The sequence below is a fragment of the Colobus angolensis genome, unplaced genomic scaffold (genome assembly GCF_000951035.1).
Source record: "Colobus angolensis palliatus isolate OR3802 unplaced genomic scaffold, Cang.pa_1.0 Scaffold5, whole genome shotgun sequence".
In the NCBI taxonomy this organism is placed as follows: Eukaryota; Metazoa; Chordata; class Mammalia; order Primates; family Cercopithecidae; genus Colobus; species Colobus angolensis.
The window spans coordinates 12,182,427-12,188,391 of record NW_012118487.1 but is presented as its reverse complement, the minus strand read 5'-3'; the positions used below and the strand labels follow the sequence as shown (position 1 = coordinate 12,188,391).

Genomic DNA, 5,965 nt, shown 5'->3' with positions numbered 1-5,965 from the left:
CAAAGGATTATAAATCATTCTCCTAAAAAGGCACATGCACAGGTATGTTTATTGCAGCACTATTTACAATTACAAAGACTTGGAACCAACCCATATGCTCATCAATGATAGACTGGATAAAGAAAATGTGGCATATGAACACCATGGAATACTATGCATTCATAAAAAAGAATAAGTTCACATCATTTACAGGGACATGGATGAAACTGGAAGCCATCATTCTCAGCAAACTAACACAGGAACAGAAAACCAAACCTCATGTTATCACTCATAAGTGAGAGTTGGACAATGAGAACATATGGACACAGGGAGGGGAACATCACACACTGGGGCATGTCAGGGATTGGAGGGCAAGTAAAGAAGGGAGAGTATTATGACAAATAGCTAATGTATGCAGGGCTTAAAACCTAGTTGATGGGTTGATAGGTGTGTCAAACCACCATGGCACATGTATACCTATGTAACAAGCCTGCACATTCTGCACACGTATCCCAGAACTTAAGGTAAAATTAAAAAAAAAAAAAGAACCGCATGCATACACTATATCCTAGCATGTTTTCTTTTGTATATACAATTTATGAGCAAAAAGCTACACATGTGAAATATATACAAATGACAAATTTTTCGAGATTATTATTATTATAGTTTTCAATGGAATTATCTTTTACTGTAAAACTAAATGACAACAAACGAACTGAAGTGTCTTTTAAATTTTTCTGCCCCCTTTCTCCATTTCCTCATTTATCCACACTAACCCTCCCCAACACCACTACTCAAGTCTTAAGAGAAAAGGCAAATCATTGACATTCTGATGGCAAGAGGTTTTCTTTTTAAGCACTCTGCTCAGCAAGAGTTAAAACAAAGTAAGTCGATCAGAATGAATAGACAATTAATCAAATATTCTCACATGTTTGTAAGTGCTCCTTTCAACTCTGTAACAATAATTGATCTTCAACAGGTCAGGATTGACTCCTTCTAATTTTGTCATTAACGTCTATAGACCACCTACATTTTTAAAATTAGTTTGTTAGTCTATAATTGTATATCAGGCACTACACTAAGTACTTTAAATTAATTATCTAATTTTAATACTGTTTTATAAAGGAGAGAACTGAGGCTCAGGGAGGATGTTATTTGCTCAGTATGGTACATTGAGTAAGAATGATGAGACATGACCACATAAGACTTTTGGTCTTTAAATAGCAGTTAAAATCACTAGTTAGGCACAAGAAGTTGAGCAGCTACTAAACATTCCTTGCTTGATTCCCTCTTCTGCACAGTAAGCACAATCATAATATCTATCTCCTAGAGTTATCATCATTATTGAGTGAGATGAGTTTATGCAAACACATTTAGCAAAGCATTTGTCATGTAGTAAGCAATCAAAGGTTAATACATAGACACAGAGCACTCCTAAAACATTTCACCCACATAATACAAATGCCAAAATTTACAAATCAGTTATAATAGAGATGGTCTCTCCATCACCATTATTAAATTTCCATTGCACTTATTCAGAAGCAAGAGTGAATTTGAACATAGAGTGATGAGTATATTCTAAATTACAGAATCTGAAAATTCTTTTCCATGCAGTAATAATTCAAAAGCATTGGTTGTACAGTCTTAAAAAAGAGAATTTCTAATTCTTTTTGTTTTTCAAAATTAAGAGAATATTTTAAATTATTTGTCTTATTATCATTTTCTTTTCCAATAATAGAGAAATGTATGAAACCCAGTATATAAAGACAGTGATGGGCCAGGAACCCAAAATTTAAGTTCCGAACTATACCAATCTAATATGCTGGAAAAACTCATAACATGAACACATCTTTCTTACTATAGCTCCAATAAATATTCTAACTACATTAACATAACTTAGCTCATTTAATCTAGACAGTAACCTATGAGGTAAGTACTATTATAATTTCTAGTAACAGATAAGAAAACTGAGGCATAGAAAGACTAAGTAACTTATGCAGGGTCACACGTTTAATGAGATTCACAGCTGCACAAATAGAGGACCCACAGGAAAGTTACGTAACCTCCCTGAATTTCTGTTCTCAATTGTGAATAAAGGGCTTAAAAATGACACAGAAGGTAGAATTTTAAAATCAGACTCACTTGAATCACATCTCTTACCCAATGCCATTTTTTACAGATAATGTGATGGGTACTGGTGGCTGTGAGACAGGCAAGTATGTAAACCTCTGGTATTGCTAAAGCAAATGCCTACATCTTTCCTTGATGTAAGAGTACATATTGTGGCCCAGATTTAATATATGAGGTCTCTAAGTGAGCCATTCAGGGTATCATTTACACAATAAAAAGCTTTTTAATTTTGAAACGTCTCTATTTTATACTTGTATAAATGGCATTTTCCAACGGACCATGCCTCTTAAATCCATATTTTCCTAGTTTGTTTGTCATAAGTAACTCAAACAGAGCATGTACACCTTGCTAAAAAGCATCTTAAAGCTTCGAAGTGTCTACTACCTTTACACAGAAAATAGCAACAGGAAGCACATTTACTAGGTGACTTCAGGCAGTTTCTCCCCAGGATGCCCTTGGTTGGAGGACATAGCTACTAAACCTTTTTATCCCAAAGTTGAATTCGATTATTTCCAAACTATCTTTCAACCCTATCATTGTGTTACTTAAAAGTCAGTTGTGTTATAATTTATGAGTCTTGTATTTGACATGTTAAATTCTCATTAATACCCTAAATAATGTAGTATATTAAGGAGATAAGCATGGCAAAATACTGTAGCTGGAATTTAATTCTTTAGTATAGAATTTTAAATGTTAAATATTTTTAAACAGCCCCTGAAATTTTTGTCATAGAACTACTCAATGTAATATTGTCAGCCAAAAAAGTAATAATTCAAAAAGCAATTTTAAAAGCTTCATAAGTGCACAATTCTTTTTTCTCACCTTGTCTGGAATTGAACAGCCAGAGATTCAATTATAGCTGTCAGAAATTCATACCTCATCATATTACGGTAATAATATATTATCTTGGAAAACCAAGGCCAAATTTAGCTGTATCTTATAAGCAACATATTGATTTTTCAAAACGGTTTATATAGGTTAAAACACCTTAAAATCATGTTACTCTTTCAGAAATATGAGAAAATATTGTGACATTTCATTTTAAAATACATTGAAAAGTTTTACTGGCTTACAATGATTGCATATATATGTTTTCCCTCTGCAATCAAAATGATAAGCAGGTATGCCAAAAACAGTCTGAGGAAAAAAATATATTTTTTCCTAGGTTCTCTACTAATTTGCATTTGCTTCTTGTTTATTCATTTTATCATCTTCAGGCAAGTGATAGCTCACACTGAAATATTCAGAAAAATTTTGGTGATAAGTGTAAAATTAATGATAAGTATAAACAATCTACTCAACCTAAAAGGGAAATATATTTGTGCCATGTAATATTATATGAAGGATTAAGTAGATGAAATAGAAAGAATAAAAATAAAAGTTGAAATGAGAAAATAAGAAAATATTAACAAATGGAATGATGACTGCACCTCTGCTTTGGGTTAAATGCAGGATGTGTAGACATATATTATGCATTACACACTTATGCTTGCATTTTATTATTTAACGACATCAGTGACCTACATTTTTCCCAATTGTCACTTGTTTTATATAAAGTTTACACATTTTTAAATCATGTATGTGGATTTTCCTTTGTGGTTTATTTATCTATAGTTATAATTTAATTTCTCATTTAGTCGTGAGATATTCACTTTATTTTCTTACAGTTTAAGTTTTTTAAAGATATTTAAGTCATTAATCTGTCTTAATAAAAACAGTAATGAGAACAAATTCAGAGTCAGTTAAAAATAGAAGGATCAAACGGCAAGTGTGTGGGGCCAAGAACAGCTCCTCTGGAAAATGGCAGACGCAGTTTTCCATGCCTCAAACAGGAAAAGAAGAACGTGTGAGACTTAAAGAGTCTCCATTGCTGATTCCTTCTGGTCAGGACCATGGTCCTCAGAAAGAATTCAAGATATTCTATGCTGAAATGATTAACAATGCGATTGTGAGGAATGCAGAGGACACTGAGCAGCTCTATGGGGAATGTTCTTTTGGAAAAGGTATTCTTTCAAGAAGCCGTCCAAACATTACAATTTCAGATCCTAAACTGGTTGCTAAATGGAAAGCCATGACATCAATGAAGTATCAGCGTAGTAGCGTAGTGTTGAGCGGGTGGCAGAGCTGATGCGTAGACAGGGGCAGGGTGAGAGAGTACAGTGCGCAGAATCCTCAAGGATTACATGAAACCGCTTGAGCGTCCCTCTGGGAAAAGGAATGAACAGGCTCAAATGCATGATGGGCTTAACTCTGGAATGATTTCCAACATGGAAGGCACAGCGGTAGGAGAGAGACCTTCTGTGATAAAGGGGGACACCGGAAAGTCAGGTGTTATGGGTGATCCCTGCAGGAGGGCTCTGGGCGCGACCCACCACCAGACGGCTTTGAGGAAAGCGTGCGAGAGGACGCTTCACCTCCGCCCCAAGTATGTTCCTGCAGACACGATGCTCGCGTCCTCCCTTGTGGCCCTTACCGTGAGGACAGCAGCCAGCATTTTGGTCTCCTGCTTGCTGGGGACAAAGGGCCTGACCACGAGTACATGCTGGTGCAGGAAGCCAAGTGTGCGTGAGCGAGAGGAAGGATGCCCCAAATGAGGAACTGGTGCAAAGAAAGAGACTAATCTGCAGAAGAAATCCATATAGAATCTTTGAGTATTTGCAACTCAGCCTAGAGGAGGCCTTCTTCCAGGTCTATGCTCTGGAATATTTAAGCATTTGCTATGACAAGGAGCCTTTAACGGTAGTGAAGCTCTGGAAAACTTTCACTGTAGTTCAGCCCACATTCAGGACCACCTACATGGCCTACCATTACTTCCTAAGCAAGAGCTGGTGCCCAAAGTGGTGCTCAACTACGGGACAGATTTACTGCTATGTTGGAAAGGCCCTCCACTTACCATGCAAGCTATTCTGTCATTATTGAGCTAGTTGATGAGCATTTTGAAGGCTCTCTCTGCAGGCCTTTCAGTTAGATGTCCCTGACTGCCTTGAGCAGAGTTTCCATTAATGTCTCCAAGGAACTCATACTGTGCTGTTTCATTAAATCCTCTACCATGACTGACAAGGAAATGGAGTCACCAGAGTGTGTGAAAAGAATTAAAGTTCACGAGAGAGGAGTGACCAAGACGAACTTTAACAATTCTGCCTCAAATTTCTAATTTCACCAACAACTATTTATTGAGGGCCAGGTAGAAAGTTCTTTTTTTTTTTTTTTTTTTTTTTTTTACTATATTCCCCCATTAATTTATAAGTTTTAAAGGGCCTCATGCTCCCAGCACCAGACAGCGATCAGTGCTTTTAAAGATCAATTACACAGGGGAGGAGAAAGAGTCCTGTGCTGGGCCTGCAGATTCTGCCCTTGCATTGGCCTCTTCCAATCCCGAGCCTCGTGCCTCTGGCCTCAGTCTGTGCCCTCCTCCAGTCACTGGGGACGTCGGGCTAATGAGTAGATGAATCCTGAGAGGTCTCTTCCAACAGCAGGGACATTTTTTTCTCTGATTTTACCTGAAAATTGTAGTAGTTTACATTTATACAGTACAGTTTATGAAGCACTTTCATACACAAGCATCTCTCGTTACTTACATCTAAGCTGTTCCCAAAAGAGTGTTAGCAGATTTAGCAATTACAAGATCTATGTTCCATTATTTTAAATTGAAAAAATTGTTATATGTCTCAGTTTATCCAAGAACTTTGACCAATAGCTCAAAACATTTAAAAATCTCTTTAATATCTACCAAGGATTTCTGTATCACAAAGTCTTTAAAACATCAGTTACCTAATTATTTAATTCTCAAATGAACTCATTCGTAGGCATGTTTATGTACAGAACACAACAATATTGTACAATATTAGATAAACAT

The 5,965-nt window shown here is 36.3% G+C and overlaps 1 pseudogene; it reads left to right on the top strand.

Moving 5' to 3' along the window:
- Nucleotides 1-3,909: 3,909 nt before the first annotated feature.
- On the top strand, nt 3,910-5,263 carry LOC105524501 (annotated as a pseudogene).
- The last annotated feature ends 702 nt before the right edge of the window (nt 5,264-5,965 follow it).